This window comes from Mixophyes fleayi, chromosome 2 (assembly GCF_038048845.1).
Source record: "Mixophyes fleayi isolate aMixFle1 chromosome 2, aMixFle1.hap1, whole genome shotgun sequence".
NCBI classification, from domain to species: Eukaryota; Metazoa; Chordata; class Amphibia; order Anura; family Limnodynastidae; genus Mixophyes; species Mixophyes fleayi.
In genome coordinates, this window is record NC_134403.1 from 251244859 (window position 1) to 251264140 (window position 19282).

Sequence of the window (19282 nt, forward strand, 5' to 3'; positions counted from 1 at the left end):
GTACACTTTCAGGTTGCATCCAGATGTACACAGAAAAGCACAATATTTTGTAGTAACAATTTGTCACTTTACAGAATGAAGTTAATGCATAGGTGCTTAATTATACTCCGCCCATCTGTCATATTATTTATCACTGTGTCCTCCCCTCCGATTACTGTCTCTGTCTGTTCAAAGTATCCACCTGTGTCTCTTGGCACACAGTTCTGGTCAATGTGCGTACATATTGACAGGCAGTGTGGGGTGAAAGAGTGCAGTGGTGGGAAACTGTCTCTGAGTATCAGGATCCTGGATATAGGCCAAGTCAGCAGTGCAAGCGGATCACCCTACTTCTCGTCCTGCAACCTCAGTTGCCCACCTCCACCCCCTCTGTTGCATGTCTATGTCTGTTCATAATATCCCTTCGTGTTTTTCAGCATACAGTCAGACAGGATCTGGGCTCAATGGTGGGGTGTGTGTGTATGGGTAGTGGGCTCAGTTCGTAGCACTAACGTCCCACTAATTTTTTAGGTAACTGAATCTATGACAGGTGGGCAGAGTCAAGTGGCGTCCATATAATAAGAATCAATGAGCATATTTTAGAACTTTAAGTACCCTGTATACAACATGATCTTGTTTTTCATGTGTCTTTGGTGTTTATGTATGCACCTTATATCCTAGAAGTTGCTACATATTAATCTCAGTAGCTTTAAATACACAACCTCCTTAAATTACTTTGTAAATTGTTTGTCTTCAGTGTATGTTATTGTGATGTTATTAGTGTCTGCTTCATAATTATTATCTTTTTTTTATTTATAAATCATCAACGTGTTACACACTGCCAGCCAGAGGAGATGGAAATAACTTACTTTGGTTACAATATAGGCACAATACTTGAGACAAAAGGTGTGAGGGCCTGCTCACTAGATCTTACAATCTGCAGCACAAAACGTGTATTACAAAAGGCACAGGTGCATGCTTTAAGCAATGGTCCAGGCACATATAACCATATATGGGTGTGACATTGTTAAGTGCTCAGGACTCCTCAATAGGCCCGCTACCCAGCTGATTCTGGCTGAACACAGTGCTTTGTGCATACTACTGAATTATACATTAAACTCCAAATAAATCTGCTAGATGAATAGGGCCTTAGAAGTTTAATAATGTGCACGTTAGTTAGCTATTAAAGTCATCATGTTTTAATAACTTTTGTTATTTTTATTTGAAAATAATAATCAGTCAAGATTCATTGTGCAGAATTAGTACCAATGAAAATCAAAAATAAGAAGGCTACATAGTTGAATAGTGAAGTTAACCTTTTATAATCTCTTGGTATGTTGATCCAGAGAGAGGCAAAACAAAACCCTGAAAAGGATCTGCCAATTTAACCTCACATGCAGGGCCGTCTTTCCGACTGGGCATGATGGCTAGGTGCCCGGGGGCCCAGGGGAAAAGGGCGCCCGAGGCAGGACTCAATAAAAATAAAAAATCCTGTAAAAAAACAAAACAAAACAAAAAACTTACCTTTTGCCGTCCCCTGACCGTTCAGGTCAGGTGACGATCCGGCTCCCTCCCTGGTCCCCTCTTACGTGCTGTGATCACAGTTAATGTTGGGTGTGACATAGCACCCGACATTCACTGCGAGCACAGCATGGAGGAGCGCAGCAAGGAGATTCAGGGAGGACCCTGAAAAAAAAAGAGAAGGGGATCGGAGGCGATTGAAAGGTAGGACAAAGGAAGGACACCTTACATGACATGAATTTGTTACATAAATAAAGTAAAAAAGAAGTGATAACATACAAGGCAGCTGGTTAGGCCTTGACATCTAAGGGTTACATTTATTTAAAGGTTCCATTATGTCAATAGCACATCCAATCCATTCTATAAATATATATATATATATATATAAACAACAGGGATACTCTGCACTCTCCAAACACATAATTAATGCTGTACTAAATACTTTTCTATATTAAAAACAGGGAATGTTAGTTCCACATATTGCAATATATGTTAAGCTGACCAACTCACGCCAAAGTCTTCCCATTCTGGTCAGTCCTAACCTGTTAGGACTGACCAGAATGGGAAGACTTTGGAATTCTTTGCGTTTTTTGTCCATACAATGTGGGCAACCCCCTCTTGCACCCCAGTCTGTACCCGGAGAGTGCAGAGGATCTACGTCTGTTTTTGTGTGTATATATATATATATATATATATATATATATGGACCCCGGTGCACTGCTTTGTTAAAATGGCCCTGCTCACATGGTGGAAAGATACCTTCCTGACACTATACATGGCAATCTCATTAATTCCCTGGATCAGTAACAACAACTGCCTTATTTGCTAATTATAACTATTGATACCATTACATGTAAGGAAGGCATCCAATCCATTTTGCTATTACTACTTTATTCGGCAGCCAATCTCTCAATCTAACATAATCTAATCTCACAGTGAAAAATCCCTTTTCTATGTTGGTAGTGAAAATGTTGTTCCTAACATAGTAACATAGTAACATAGTTGATGAGGTTGAAAACAGACACCAGTCCATCAAGTTCAACTTATTTTGGATCTCCTGCGATCATGCACTTATATTTGAAATTGATCCAGAGTAAGCAACCGCCAATCTGTTTCAATTGTGAAAATCTCCCCAGACTCAATATTGCAGTCATATTTTTACCCTATATCCACTACTATCCTTCATTTTAATTAATGGTCGTATCCCTGGATACACTTTTCTGCTAAAAATTTGTCTAACCCTTTCTTAAACATATCTATTGAATCTGCCATCACAACTTTACCTGGCAATGAATTCCATATCTTGACTGCCCTTACTGTAAAGAACCCCTTCCTTTGCTGGTTGTGAAATTTCCTCTCCTCTAAAGTTAGGGGGTGACCGCGTGTCCTGTGTATAGTCCTTGGGGTAAAAAGTTCCCATGAAAGTTCTCTGTATTGACCCTTTATGTATTTGTACATAGTAATCATATCTCCCCTTAGATGCCTCTTTTCTAAAGTAAACATGCCTAAATTGGCTCACCTTTCCTCATAACTTAATGACTCCATACCCTTTATCAATTTTGTCACCCTTCTCTGAACCCTTTCTAGTTCCAGAATGTCTTTTTTATAGAGTGGTACCCAGAACTGTACTGCATATTCAAGATGAGGTCTTACCAACGATTTATACAGTGGCAAAATTACACTATCTTCCCTTGCATCTATGCCCCTTTTTATGCATGCCAATACTTTGTTTGCCCTTGCAGCTGCTGCTTGACATTGAGCACTATTGCTAAGTCTACTGTCTACGAGCACTCCCAAATCCTTTTCCATTATAGATTCTCCTAAATTTTTTCTATTTAATTTATAGATTGCGTACTTGTTTTTGATCCCTAAATGCATAACCTTACATTTATCTATGTTAAACCTCATATTCCATTTGGTCGCCCAATCATCCAGTTTATTTAAGTCCCTCTGTAGAGAAACTACATTTTGCTCTGATTTTATTACCTCACAGAGTTTAGTGTCATCTGCAAAAATAGAAACTTTACTCGCTAAACCATCACCAAGGTCATTAATAAATATATTAAAAAGGAGTGGCCCCAGCACAGAACCTTGAGGTACTCCACTGAAAACTTTTGACCAATTAGAAAATGTTCCATTTATCACAACTCTCTGTTCCCTATTCTCTAACCAGTTTTCGATCCAAGTGCAAATGTTGTTTCCTAGACCCAGTTCCCTTATTTTGTGTTTAATACCCTCTGCTTTTTCCTTAGTATTATTTATCAATTCACCCATCTCACTTCTTAGGGGTCCTATATTATCTTTTTTAATCCCTTTTCTATGTTGGCAGTGAAAATGTTGTTCCTCAAATCCGGTGTTTCTTAACTCCAGTCCTCCCCAACAGCTCATGTTTTCAGGATTTCTTAGTCATGCATGGGTGACAGATATTCTGAAAACACAAACTATTAGGGGTGTGTGAAGACGCAAGGTAAGATAAGAAACACTGCTCTAGTGGCAGTGAGTGCCCCCTTGTCATCTGTACAGTCCTGAGTATAAAAAGTTTGTTCCAATAAATATTTGAACTGCCCTTTATAATATTAGTAGACACTACTAAGGTCACCTGTACAGATGCATTTTCTCCAAAGTAAATAAATGCAGTTTGTCAAGTCTTTTATTATAATTTAATCCCTTCATGTCTTTTATTAATAAGGACACATTTCTCTGAACACTGTAAAGTTCTCTTTTGTCTTTTTTAAAGACAGGTGTCCAATACAATACCTCATTTTCAAGATATAGTCAAACAAATGGTTTATATAATGGCAAAATTACATTTACTTCTCCTGCATTTCTGCAACATTGTATGCACCCCAAGATCTCATTAGCTCATGCAGCAGCTGCCTGACACTGTGTGCTGCTATTGTCTAGTAGTATACTTAATCTTTTCCATCTGAGATCTCCCCAAATTTATCATTATGTATGTGCACAACTATTACCACGTGCCTAAATTCATACCTTACATGTTATACATTGACTTTTATCTGCTATATTAGATGCCCCTTAAACATGAATTCAGAGACGAGGGGCTAGATTGCAGAAATCATTACAAGTCCAGGGATGGGGAGGATCACTGCCGTCTTGGCTTCCATACATTTTTTCAAATGTTGTGATCCTTAGTAATTATTGTTTGATGATCATATGTGATCTCAAGACTGTACTACCCTACACTACAGACAACATTAAGGAGCCCAGGATGTGAGATGAGTTTTGTGATACCCACCCTGGCTCCAAGAAACTAAGTGGACCCTTCATTTAAAAATGATGTACCCCCTTAGTAATTATTGAATAGGGATCACCAGGCATAAATACACTACAGTACAGTGTTAATAAGCCCAGAGATGGGGAGGTTCTCATGCTAGATCTCCCCCATCCTGACTTCAGTAAAGACAGGAGTACCTTAATTTAATGCATTAGGTGGTCTATATTTATACACGGGCAACTAATATTATTCCTACCCTTTTTATGCTTTTCATTCAAACCCTTGCAAAATATCAAAAACAATAAAAATGTATCTTCATTTTTCAGTGCAGATTTTATTATGAAAGCCTATGTATATAATCTGCTTTTTGCTGTTTTGGAAACGTGGATTGATTTCTGGTGGTGTTTAGAACAAAAAAAATGCACATTTGCTTTTAGTTGAATTTCAATAAAGGAAAACACTTTTTTCTTTGCCATGATAGGATGTAAAAGCAAACTAATAGTATTTATTGACCATTTAAGATGTTAATGAAAAAACAAGGTATAATTGTGTGGGGTACCGCATAGCCAAATTACTGATAGTGATGTTAGAATGTGATCAACCCAAAAAAGTGATAAAATAGGCTCAGCACATTGGTGAGAAAGCGAGAGTGGCAAAGGGGTTAATCTTTCATGTCGCTACTTCATACTTGCTGTTTTCAACCTCATCAACTGAATGTCAGGGAGACTCCCTGAAATAGGGGTGATCTCCCTCACTCCCTGAAGAGTCTGGCATTCTCCCTGATGCTGAGCCAGTACAAGACGTGGTTGGCTTCACCATCTGTGGCATGATGACACAGCTCAGAAATTGTGTCCTATGTCCATGTATTGATGTCTATGGAGGTGGCCATTTTCATGGAGACCAAGATTAATCAAAGACTGACAGGTAAGACAACATGACTTCAGTAATGGAGACAGAAATGTAAAAGACACTTCAGTCTCTAGAGATTCATTAGCTGCTTTTCTTTAATGCATAGTTGCCTACTCTCCCGGAATGTCCGGGAGACTCCCGCATTTTTGAGAGACCTCCCGGGCTCCCGGGAGAGCAGGGCAACCTCCCGGTTCTCGCCCCTGCAATAGATAAGTGGCAGGGGGTGCACTTGTGACAATCGTTTAGGGAGCGGGGCCAAAATGATGCGATCCATCAAGCCCCAACCCCGCATGGCCTCCTTCCCCGGGATCTCCCTGAAGCCAAAGAGGAAAAGTTGACAAGAATGCTCTATTTCCCACTATCTCTCCTCATTCCAATGTAACACAACATTGAAAGCTGCATAAAAATGGCAATTGCCAATAGCTGCTTTTATATGGGTGGCTGATAATTCTCCTGCCACACATTTTTCCCACCAATAGCTACAACTGTTATTCTGCTACCTTACATATTAATTGTTTATCCAAACTCTTAGGGTCTGAGAGTCATTAAGGAAAGTAAGTAAAAAAGGGGTAAATGTTCTCTGGGACAAACCATGTTACAATGCAAGGGGTGCAAATTAGTTATTTTGCACATAAGTTAAAAACTGGCTGTATTTTGATCTGGAACACAAATACTTGATAGCTTTATTTTTACTCTGAAATTTAAAATTGATCTAGAACATGCCCTACCCCAACTATAAATCTGTTCACACATTTAAAATTTACCTCCCCCTCCATTGCAACATGGTTTTGTCCAGGTGCAAAGTTACTCCTTTTTTATGCTTTACTTTCCTTAATGACTCAGCCAATTAGATTGTAAGCTCATTTGAGCAAGGCCTTCTTTAGCTTCTGCTTGATGTCCTTGTAAGTAATTTGAGTTATGATCCCCTCAATGTACAGTGTCAGTACTTTATAAATAAAGGATAACAAAAATAATAAATATATTAAATAATGTATTATCTATAACTGAATATAGCTCCTTCAGCACACATGGATGGATACTATCTGGGCCAGATGTTTTTTCAATATTTATATTGTTTAATTGTAAATGTACACTAGTTTCATAATGTCTAATGGTGTGCATGGGCTACTGCATCATGTATTATTTCCATGCACTGTATTTATACAGTTTGGAATCCATGGAGACTGTGCTCTGCTTCTGCACTAAAAATTGTTAAATATGTTAAAAATATAGTGGCCAAGTGCAAAAAAATGTACATTGCACAACAACACAGGGGGGGTCAAATGTGACACTTTTAGCTATACATGTGAGGTGTCCACAGTGTGAGTGAAACCACTGTTATTCATAGGTTTTACTGTCTTAAGTTGCCATCTGGTGGAAGTTTTTCATTACTACTTCACAGGAAACAGCTAGAAAAATAGACAAAAAAGCTACCAAAGAATGCAAAAAAATTGTAAATGTATGCAAAAAAAATAAGTTGCATAATGTAAACTCTCTTTAGTTTACCGGAGCAGCTATAACTGATATAGTTTTCTACTCTGATTACCGACATAGTTCTATAGGCAAATGCAGTAATTCACTAAAAAATCAACATTGCAATGGGAAATAACACAGGGGGCTAGATTTACTAAGCTGTGGGTTTGAAAAAGTGGGGATGTTGCCTATAGCAACCAAACAGGTTCTAGCTTTCATTTATTTAGTACCTTCTACAAAATGACAGCTAGAATCTGATTGGTTGCTATAGGCAACATCCCCACTTTTTCAAACCCGCAGCTTAGTAAATCTAGCCCCAAGTGTTATTTCCCATTCCAATGTTAATTTTTAAGTGAATTACTGCATTTGCCTATAGAACTATGTCGGTAATCAGAGTAGGAAAACTAGAGTATGGACTCTAACATGGGTGCAAATGCAATATTTTTATGGACACCATCCCACTCTAATCTTTTGTAAAATGCATAATATATACTGTAATGTATGCTGTATTGTGTAACATATGGAAACAATGTAACCTCTGCTCAGGGTCAGATTAAGATTTGTTGGGGTCCCAGTGCAAGTAACTTGTGGAGGACTCTGCCACTCACTCTTAATGACCACCCTTCGTTCACATATTCCTGATTTACTTTTACACCTAATTATTTGCCCCAGGAATAGCATGCTAATGCAGTTTTTCAAAGACCCCTTGCTCTGCTATATAAGCGTAGATCGTGTGACCACACAGACCAATAGGAGGCCACAAGCTCTCTGCGGTTTCTATTTTTCCATGCAGTAACCTCATCTGTTTTGCGGCCAACTGGCATAGGGGCTAATTAGCCAATGGGGGCCCCTGATTCAGTTTTCAAGTATGTAGCTAGCTTAAAACTATGGGGTCTATTTATTATCATTGGGTGATATTGAAGATATTGAAGAAAATCTTCTATTGCCCAATTTACAATTAAAAGATCTCAAGGGCAGCCCACTCAGATCTCTGACAATACTGGCGGTGTCTTACCGCTCGCCAGGCCAGTCTAGGGTCAATTTGAGCATGTGTGAGCAAACTTGGAGTTTCAGATTTAATTAATAAAAATACAATTAAAATTATTAAAACAAGAACAAAAAATAAATAACTTTATTCAAAAAAGAAGGTAAAAATGCTTTACTTAAACAATAAAACATTTTATCTATTTCACAACGCCAGCTGCTGATAACCATAAAAAGTACAGGGATGTTACTTGTACCGCCACTGTACAGGGTGCAGCTTTGCTGAAGGCCCCGGAGAAGGTTACCACTGGTAATAGCTGAAAATAGTCTTCACAGGCCAGAGCTTGGTTAAATATGGAGAAGCCCCACATCTGGCGAATACTTTTTCACCAAATCGAAGAGTTTTTCTCTTGAAATTTGAAATTTTGCCTAGGGCGCCGAGAACCCTAGCAGCGGCCCTGCCCGGTTCTCTAATGTTCTCTGATGCAAATGGCAGTAATTTACCAATACCTGTAAAATATGTATTATATGTTCAGAGATTGGATGTTGGGCTATTTTCTGCAAGGTGCTTGGCAGCTAAAGGACTTACTGTTAAATTCCAAGACAACGTGCCATATCTAAAGTGCAGTGGCGCACGCAGGGGGGGTTTCTGAGAACCCCCCCTGCGCTAACTAAGTGGCCACTGTCCTATACAGCAGCCTGTCAAAGAAGCGTCCGCGGCGGTGCTGTATTGTATACAGCACCGCCACAGACGCTTCTTAGACAGCGCCGCGGCTGCTGTATTGGACAGCGCTGGCGAAACGGAGCTGCTGTGCATGCGCAGCGGCTCTCTCTCGGGGTTTTTTTTTTTTTTGGGGTTTTTTTGGGGTCGGCGGGGAGAAATCCCCCCCCCCCCCGACAATCCTCCGTGCGCCCCTTAGGTGGAGGAAAAGTATTAGCCACAGCCAAAGCGGTAGAACACCTGTATCATCTTGACAATGCAACACAACAGGTGAGATTAAGCATACACAGACACAATGACTGTATTCATGTGTGGCACAGACGACTAGGACAAAGATACCCAGACTGCATTAAAGAACTGCAAAAAACCTAGCATAGGATCTCACAGTATCAGACTGTTCAACAACCATGAGGTGTAAATGCTACATAAAAGCAAAAGCCACAAGAATTACAATCCCTAAACATAGTGAGAGCAGAGCCTTGAGACCACTTGATCTCATACACAGCAATGTATGTGGCTCTATGAAAGTGCGCACACCAGGAGATAACATATATAGTGACTTTCACTGATGACTTCTCCAGATACACAGTCACTTATCTGATACAAGGCAAAGATGAAGTACTAGACAAGTTACAGGATTATTTAACAATGACTAGAAATAAATGTCAAAGAAATATACTGGCATTTTGTAGCGACAACGGAGGTGAATTTACAGGACACAAAATAGAACACTTCCTAAGACAATTTGGCATACAGCACCACAAGACAGTACCCTACGAACCAGAACAAAATGGGGTAGTCGAAAGGAAGAACACAACACTAACTGAGATAATCAGATGCATATTAACAGATTCAGGACTATCTGAAAAATATTGGGACAAAGCTGCAATGACAGCCACTTATTTACAGAGCAGATTATTCTCCAGAACAGTCAAGAAAATGCTGTATGAATTAAGACATGGCAAGAAACCTAGTATAAAACATATTAGTTTTCGTGTTTAAAGCATTTATCTACATTCCTGCAGAAAGACGCATTAAACTGCAAAACAGGGAGTGGAAGGGATTCTTGTTGGGTACAGCGAACGTTCCAAAGTATACAGAATCTTAAATCCATAAACAGAAAAAGTAACTATAAGCAACAGTGTGACTTTTGTTGAGGAACTGAGAAATGGACTGATGATCCCAGCAGATCTGGATAAGAAGACAGCACTAAGGCTGGGTACACACTTCAGGCTTTTTAGATGATGATTGGGCCAAACACACCGTAAATGTGTCATGCCTGAGAATCTGTCTGTACCCAGCCTGGGCGGTGTCTCTGGGGTTGACGCTGGTGACTTGATACACAATGCTGGGTGACTTGATTATGTTTCTTTGCATGTAGATGAAAGTACTGGTACAGGCAGTGATAAACTAGCAGAAAAGACCAGACAGGAATTGGATTGTTGAACCCGGAACACTGGAACCGGAATTGTGGATGACGGAACCAGAATGCTGGTTGACGGAACCGGAACGGAACCAATATACTGGATGACGGAACCAGAATGAAACTGGAATTGGAATGGAGCTAGAATGCTGGAACAGGAATCCTGGAACCTGGCCTGGAGCCGGAATGCAGAAAGCATTGTCTGAACTGGAACAGAAGAAAGGATTGCATTCTGCTCGGAACCAGATTGGCGTTTGAAATTACAATGTTGCACTGGCAACCAGGACTGCCATCTCTGAAATGAAAACAAGCAACCGCTAAGTGAAAAACAAGCCTAAAACAAGCCCAAACAATCCTAAAAAGACCCAAAAAAGCCAAAATTTAATTATTTCTTATTTATGACACAAATATCAAGATAATATTAATAGTAATGGGACCAGCAACATTTTATGCAGTTACAGTAACTAAAGATGAAGATTCGGAAGTTGTAGTTGCTCTTTAGGGGTTTGTTTTCCCTGTACACTGCAATATATCTCTAGCATTACACTCATAGCTGCACACATCATGCTCTGTCTGGTCACATATATACTCTCCATATCTACTGCATAAAACACAGACAGGTTCCCTCAAGAGGACCCAACGCTGAAGTTTGCTGAAAGAAATGATGAGTCCTTCTTCTAAGACAGACGGAAGAGTCAGAGGAAATCACTAATTCAGACAGAGGTGCAGATGTTGGAAGAGGATCAGAGACAGATGAAAGTGAGGCAGGAGAGGATGCTGAAGTTGAAAGATGGGCAGAAGGAGGCAGAGCTGTCAGGAGAGATTCAGATTCTGAATTATGTGTTGTATTGGAGGTAGTTGTTGTTAGACTGGAACAACCAGAGGTAGATTTTAGTAGTAGCTCAGGAGATGGTAGGTCTGGTGAGGCAGGGACACCACAAGGGGAGGGTATTGAAACATGTACAGGAGAGGAGGCAGATACTGAAATATGTGTTGCACTGGGGCTAGATATTACCACTGGTGCAGAAGATAGGGGGGTTGGTGAGACAGTAACATCACAGGGGGGGACGGACACTGTATAATGGGCAATAGAGGAGGCAGATAATGAAATGTGTTGCACTGGAGCTAGATATTGACAAACTGGCACAACCAGAGACAGGTGTTAACAGTAACTCAGGAGATGGGGAGGTTGGTAAGACAAGGCCATCACAAGGGGTGGGTACTGTAAGTTGGGCAGGAGAAGAGGCAGATAATGAAGAAGGGGTTGCAGGGCTTATAGTGTATGATGGAAGATGGCCTGCAGGGCTAGCGGAAGATAAGTGGGGAATATGGGCAGGCTGTGATAATGGGGCGTCAGCCATTATAGCGGAAGAGGGGTCAGATAACGGAGACTGGATTTTGGATATAAAGTTCTCTCAGGATGCTCTTTTCTTCACCCCGGGTCTCTTGCTTTCCTGTCGCCTCTTAACAGCTCTCAGTACAAACATCTTTTGCAGCGAGACGGCTGCTAACTAGTTGTCATTGTACCCAAGGCAATGCCAGCAGTGTCAGGCAAAGTGCCAGTCTTGCAGCTATAATCTTGAGGCAGCTCCCGCTAAAACTCGCATACCTACCAACATCTGAGGTGACGCCCACTTGAGAAGAGACCAATGACGTCCATTACACTGTGTTCTTATACACAAGGCAATAAAGTTTTTTGGAAAAAAAAAGTGTTTTGAAGCCCAAAAACCCAGCAACTCAAAAAAAAAATTGGAATTGGCAACTATGCTGGCACAGGTATGGGCTCCAGGAAGTCCTTTTATAGTAGTTGTTGATTTCTGATTGGAGACTGCGGTCAGCTGGGCAGAAGCAGCACTCTGAGTTGCTGAGATGGATCAGGTGACTATATCTATGATGACAGCTCAGATGAACTGGTTTTTGGAGGGAAACCTGGAGAGGAGACTGATATCCCCTGATTGGCTGAGAGGAATCATGTGACCGAATCCAAGATGGCTGCGCCCATACCTTGCCATACACATCTTGCAAGGAGATCTGAAACCAGCAGAGCCTGAGGACCACAGGGACAGCTTGGAGTGACAGCGGAGAAGTAAGTGACAGGACCTGAGAGCCTGGTATGTGACAAAACGACTGTTCGGCCTGATATTGCATCAGTGTGTACACTGATACTATGAACGATAGTTGTTCCAAAGCACATTGTATCATTTCATTTGATTTTTTAAAGTGGACTAAAAATTTCCTTCAACAATGGAACATTGTCCTTCCAATTCTGCAGTGTGTATGTGTAACGGGTGCTTGGGGCAACAAAGTAACACAAACTACAATCCCCTTCCCAAAATCCCAGGTACTCACCCGATCCCGAGGGACCACTATGACAAACAGCGTGCTCTCCTTCGTGGCAGTCCAGGAACCACACCTTGCGGGTGATCACCCGAGCACGTCCGCCGTTGCTGGAGCCTGACCTTTGGTTCTTACAGTGAAAGGACACTAAAAACAGACAAGTAGCATACAAAACAACAAACAGTTTGGCATGTTACCTGACAGTGACCACCTCACCAACGGTCACTACTTCTACTCTGGTAGCGGGCCAATCCTCACACGTCCTAGGCCATCCGTGACTTCCGATACTCAGTCGCTCCGCAGGCTTCCACCTACGGTCTGAACCCAGGCTTCCAAGCCGGCCTCTCTTGGGGCTCAGGACTTTGAGTGTCCTTCCGGACCTGATAGAGGGCCTTATATGACGCTCTCAGCAACCTAAACACTTAAATACACAGGGCCTAATGTCCTCCTAAACTACCCAGAGCCTAGCGCCCTTTTATACAACTATAAGGGCCTACTGCCCTGCTATCTACAGGGATTTAATGTCCCTCTAACCACTAGGTCCTCATGCCCTTCTACCCTATCAGGACCTAGCACCCTCTCAAACTGTCAGGGGCCATGTGCCCACCTGATTATCAGGGCCTTATGCCCTTCTAACTAAAGAGTCTTAGGCCCAAACTAACTACCTATGGACCTTATGCCCAGTACCTAACTATGGGGCCTTGTGTCCAGTTTAACTAATGGGCTAGTGCCCACTAACCTATTCTAGGGGCCTTGTGCCAGACTTACAATGGACTCTGGGCCCTACCTAATTCACTATGGGCCTAGTGCCTAATATCACTAACTGTGGGCCTTGTGTCCAGCTTACTAGGGCCTCGGGCCCAGTTAGTAGGTTCTCAAATAACCCTATCTCTCCCATAATGGGCCAGGGCCTTGTGCTTCCTATTAGCCATGGGCCTTGTGCCCGAATTAACCTGGAGCAATTATATTTACCTGCTCCGCGCAGGATGCTCATCTTGTGCCCGGTGTCTTTGAGTCTTCCAGACCCTCCAGCTGGCGGCACCTCTTCTCTGATTCGGTGCACTGCTCTCCGCTGTCTTCTTGGGGGAGGCACTCTTAGCTCTTGCAAGGGCTCCCCGTTGGTGATGTCTACTGGTTCTTGATCACGGTGCCTTCTTCCGATGTCTTCTTGTGGCTCCTAGCCCTTACAAGGGCTCCATGCCAATTCTGTTGCCGCCGCTGTCTTCTTGTCTTCTGGACATCGCACAATGTCCTCTCTGCTGGCTATGCCACCGGACTAAACTGAAAATGGTGGCACCCATCGGTTTATATAGCCGTGAGTGCGCCAATGTCACGGGCGCTAATAATTCAAACAGCTGGAGGGGAGCTATGATTGGCTACCCTTCCCGACCACTGATTGGCCAAAGGGGAGGGTGAGTCCCGATTGGCTCACCTGCCCCCTGCTGCTGGAACCTGCGAGAAAGAAGGGAATTGACTCACCTGTCCTGAATCCACAAACAAGTAAGTCGAGAATTTTCTTCTGTTCCATCTCTTCTATCTTCTCTTCCATGTTCACCCTCTTCACGGGCACAACAGCAGGACACCTTCTCACATATGCAATCACGACCAGCAGTGTAGGCAGATCTCCATAGAGTTTACAGAGTCAAGATCTTTTCAGCAGATTGTTATGACAGTTGAAGAGCACAGATCTGAGTCTTTTAAAACATGTATAGTGTGTACTCATAAATTGGCATGCTGATCAGGACTTTTTTTTCAGTCGTTTCTAAAATTATTACTGATAAGGCAATTGGAGAATTTTCCTGTAGTGTGTACCCAGCCTAACTCCAAAGACACCAGCAATGCAGCTACTGAACAAGATATTGAAATCAGCTGCAAACCAGATATCAAAGATGAAGAGGTACTAGAGTGCACGGCAGATGAAGTAAGGCGCTCATCCAGCGAAAATAAAGGTACAGCACCTGTGGGCCTCTCTTATATAGCTAACGCAGTGCGGAAATGACCGCTGCAAGAAGCGGTGCAGGCTGCACCCAGACAGAGTGGAAGCTCCTGGAGAAGAGCAATGGAATGTGGGGAGTAACCAACTGTCCTGCTTCTGGTGGGACGGTCTTGATTTTTGGTGACTGTCCCACTTAGTCAGGATTTTGTCCCATCTACAGGGACAGTCGGGAGGTATGTCCTGCTTCACACTGCTCTGAAGAGGGAGCAAACAACTATGCAGCAGTGCATGCAGCATTGTCCATTTAATTAAAGAGGATGGGAAGGATGTGGAGGGCAGCCTAATACTGTCTGAAATTACAGCCACGCCCTTTGTATACTGATCATGAAACCTCTCCTAGAAATCCTATGTTTGCTTCTGTATTGGTGCTTTATTAATTGTGTTTTGGAGACTTCTTGCTTGGCTGCTAATGATCTGCTTCTAACAATTAGAATTTCTCACGTAAAGTCCATTATCCTGGCAGTTACAAATAAAATATGTGTATTAGGCTATTAGTTCATTTATTTGGGACAACATTGTGCCTCTGAGAAATTACAGAACGTTACTGTACAAAATAAGCAGCTCCTTTTGAGATCTGAAAAGTCTCCTTAACTTTTTATCTGTACCCAAATGTTGGTGCCAACATTCTTCTCTACAGACTGAAAGCAAAAGAGTTAATTCTTCTTTGGGTGCTGCCCAACATTCTACTTTAGAGGAAGGTCACTGCTAGGCACCTGCAGGTACAGAACCTATGTCATGCGCATTCCGCTACAAGTCTTTCCATGGTAGGAAAAAACGCGTACTTGGCCAAGAGTGAAGGAGATAAGCAGCAATAAATAGGGTGTATTTCAATTGGAAAACATAGGTTGTGCTAGCTTTTAGAGGTAGAAAAGAATGTAACTAAGCAGCTGGGGCTATTTTCTTTTATTCTAGCTGTTGTGCATAATTAATAATAGTTTTGTTTTTTTAACAAAATACATTTTAAGCAATTATTTTTATGCATTGCCATATTTGTGAGATGTTTACTTTATAATGGGCAGCATTAGGGTACAGTGGTTAGTATTGTTGGCTCTCAAAACTGGGGATATAAATTTGATTCCATCCAGGTACCTATCTCATACTTGCCAACTCTCCCGGGAAAGTCCGGGAGACTCCCGGGCGAGCTGGCATTTCTCCCGCATCCCGATCTCACCAAGAATCGCGTCATTTGACGGTGGGGCGAGGCCAAATGCGTCATTTTGGCCCTGCGACTTAAATTATGTTTTTGCGGGGGGCGGGGCCAAAATGACACGATTGGCCTCGCCCCCTCCCGCCCTCCAGTCACGCCCCCTCTCCCGGAAACAAGTTTCCGGGAGTTGGTAAGTATGACCTATCTGTGTGGAGTTTGTTCGTTCTCCCCTGCTTGAGTGGGCTTCGATACAGTTTCCTCCCACACTCCAAAGACATACTGGTAGGTTAATTAGCTTCTGACAAATTTAACCCGATTGTGTGTGGTAGGGAATATAGATTATAAGCTCCATTGTGGGCAGGGACTTAATTATTATTAAATATTCTCTGTAAAGTATTATGTTAGTGCTATAAAAGTAACTGTTGAAAATAAATAAGCATGTTTTTCACCATATCTGTGGCCACTATTCAGGGGTGCAGAAAATAAAACAGAACACCTACGTCCCGTCGATCAGTAAAACAGAGAAAACATGAGCACTGTTTTAGCTATACTTCTGCATTGAAATTGCTATAGAAACCCAGCAACCTTATTGTGACATCTCAGGGAACTGCCTCCACAAAGGGTAATTCAATCATGTTCTCCCCTGCACCAGAGAAATGAGAGCTTGGTTGTAATAGAGATCTAATGATTTTATCCCCTGGTTAAGAGCTTTATCTACATACAAAACTTTAATAAACTTAGGTGCTTGCAAGCATATGAAGGCACAAGTTATGTAAAAACATTTTCTGGCAACATGCTCTGCATCATCTTACAAGAGAGCAGTGTTGGACTAGGCATGAAGAGCCTAGCGAGGGGGATGCAATGGTAGGGCCTCGTTACATAGTGTCTGTGCGAAACTGCTCTCTCATGGCTGGACACCAATGAATGACATACAATACAGAGAGCATCCTAGTGACCGATTTATCATCATTATCATTGTTTATTTATATAGCGCCAGCAAATTCTGTAGCGCTGTACAATTGGGGTATATAATACAGAGAGCATCCTTGTGACAGGTATACAATACAGAGAGCATCTTATTGGCTGATATTCAACACAGAGAGTATCCTGGTTACCATTGTACAATACAGAGAGTATCCTAATACCAATATACAATATAGAGAGCATCATAGGGACCAACACAAAAGGCATCCTAGTGACAGGTATACAGTACAGAGAGCATCTTAGAGACCCATATACAACACATAGGGAATCATAGTGACCAATATACAATACACAGAGTACTCTAGTTACCAATATACAATACAGAGAGCCTTCTAGTGCATGGGTTAGCCCAGGTTAGATCCTGGGTATGGGTGTCGATGACCAGAGGGTCCCCACACATACAGATTTTTCAACAAAGTCTCCTTAAAGGTGTTGGGACCTAGGTGTGGTAACATATGGTGCAGTGCAAACAGATGTTTCAATATTTTTGTGGGCCAGACCATCCCTATAAAAATAAGCTCTTTATAAAAATAAATATGTACATTCGCTTTCTTACTCCAGCAAAGTTAATCCGCTGTGGGGGCAGTTTCCCTTGGACTATAACACATGTTCACTGTGTCCTCTCTGCCCCCCTGGGATTCTCTCACTGGTGTCTTTTTGCAGTCTTTTCACTCACCCATTGGGCTATAACACCTTAGGCCTGAGTCATTAGGTAGAGGAAAGCATAAAAAAGGAGTAATTTTGCACCTGGACAAAACCATGTTGCTTTGGAGGGTGAGCTAAATTTAAAATTTTGGGACATATTTATAGGTTGGATAAGGCAAGTCCTAGATCAACTTTCACTTTCAATGTAAAAATAAGGCTATTAAGTATTTATGTGCTAAATAAAAAAAAAACAGCCAGTATTTAACTTATGTGCAAAATAATAAACTAATTTGAACCCCTTGCACTGTAACATGGTTTAAACCAGAGAACATTTACTCTATTTTTGCCTTACTTTTCTTAATGACTCAGGCCCCTTGTCTGGTGTCCTCTCTGCCCCTCTGGGTAACCTCAGATGCTGCTACACTGCTTCATTGCAGCACTGCTTCCCTCTCCATAGGGTCTCTCAGATAGATCCTCACTCAGGACAGGCTTATTTAATGCAGGCACACTGCTACATGCAGTAATCCCCCTCTTCTTCCTGGTGTTCTCTCTAAATGGCACTCTCTCCCCCTATTAAATGCAACCACACTGCTTTGGCAGTGACACCCCCACCCTTCTTTATTGTGCTCCCCCTTTTTTCTTTTAGAGGCTCTTCTTTATTATTATTAAAACTCCTTGCACCTTTTGTGGTTCTCTAAACTTGGGGACTCCTTCCTCACTTTATATTCAGCCATATGGGCAAGCGCAAGGATCTGAGCAACTTTGAGTGGGCCAAATTATTATGGCTAGATGACTGGATCAGAACATGTTCAAAACAGCAGGTCTTGTGGGGTGATCCTTGTATGCAGTGGTTAGTACCTATCAAAGGTGGTCCAAGAAAGGACAACCAGTAAACTGGCAACAGGGTCATGGGTGCTCAAGGCTCATTTATGCCCGTGGGGAGCGAAGGCTAGACCTTCTGCACCAATCCTACAGAAGAGCTACTGTAGCACAAATTGTTGAAAAAGTTAATGCTGGATATGGTAGAAAGATGTCAGAACACACAGTGCATCGCAGCTTGCTGCGTAGCCACAGACTGGTCATAGTGTCCAAGCAGACCCCTGTCCACCGCCAAAAGTGCCTACAATGGGCATATGAGCTCCAGAAGTGGAGTAAAGAGCAATGGAAGAAGGCGGTCTTGTCTGGTGAATCATGTTTTCTATTACATCATATGGATGGTCAGGTGTGTGTGCGTTGTTTATTTGGGAAAGAGATGGCACCAGGATGCACTATGAGGCAAGCTGGCAGAGGCAGTGTGATGCTCTTGGCAATGTTCTGCTGGGAAACCTTGGGTGTAGGCATTAATGTCAATGTTACTTTGACACGTACCACCTACCTAAACATTGTTGCAGACCAAGTACACCCCTTCATGCCAACAGTATTCCCTGATGGCAGTGGCCTCTTTCAGCAGGATAATGTACCCTACCACATTGCAAAAAATGTTCAGGAATGGTTTTAGGAACATGACAAAGAATTCAAGGTGTTGACTTGGCCTCTAAATTCCTCAGATCTCAATCTGATCGAGCATCTTTGGGATGTGCTGGAAAAACAAGTTCGAGACATGGATGCTCCACATCACAACCTACAGGACTTAAAGGATCTGCTGCTTCCACATCTAACAACCTTTTTCTACAACTCTGGCCAACATTCCAAAACCCGAGAAGGACCACTTGCACTGTGAAGGCTATAGGCCCATCTCTCTCCTCAATGTAGACCTCAAACTTTATGCTAAAATCTTGGCCATGAGACTCAATCCTCTACTTCCAGGCCTGGTCCACCCGGATTAGGTTGGCTTCATACCAGGGAGAGAAGCCCCTGACAATACCAGAAGGACCATCGATCTGATACAGTCTATTCATAATTATAAAATGCCCTCTCTAATAATGGCCTTG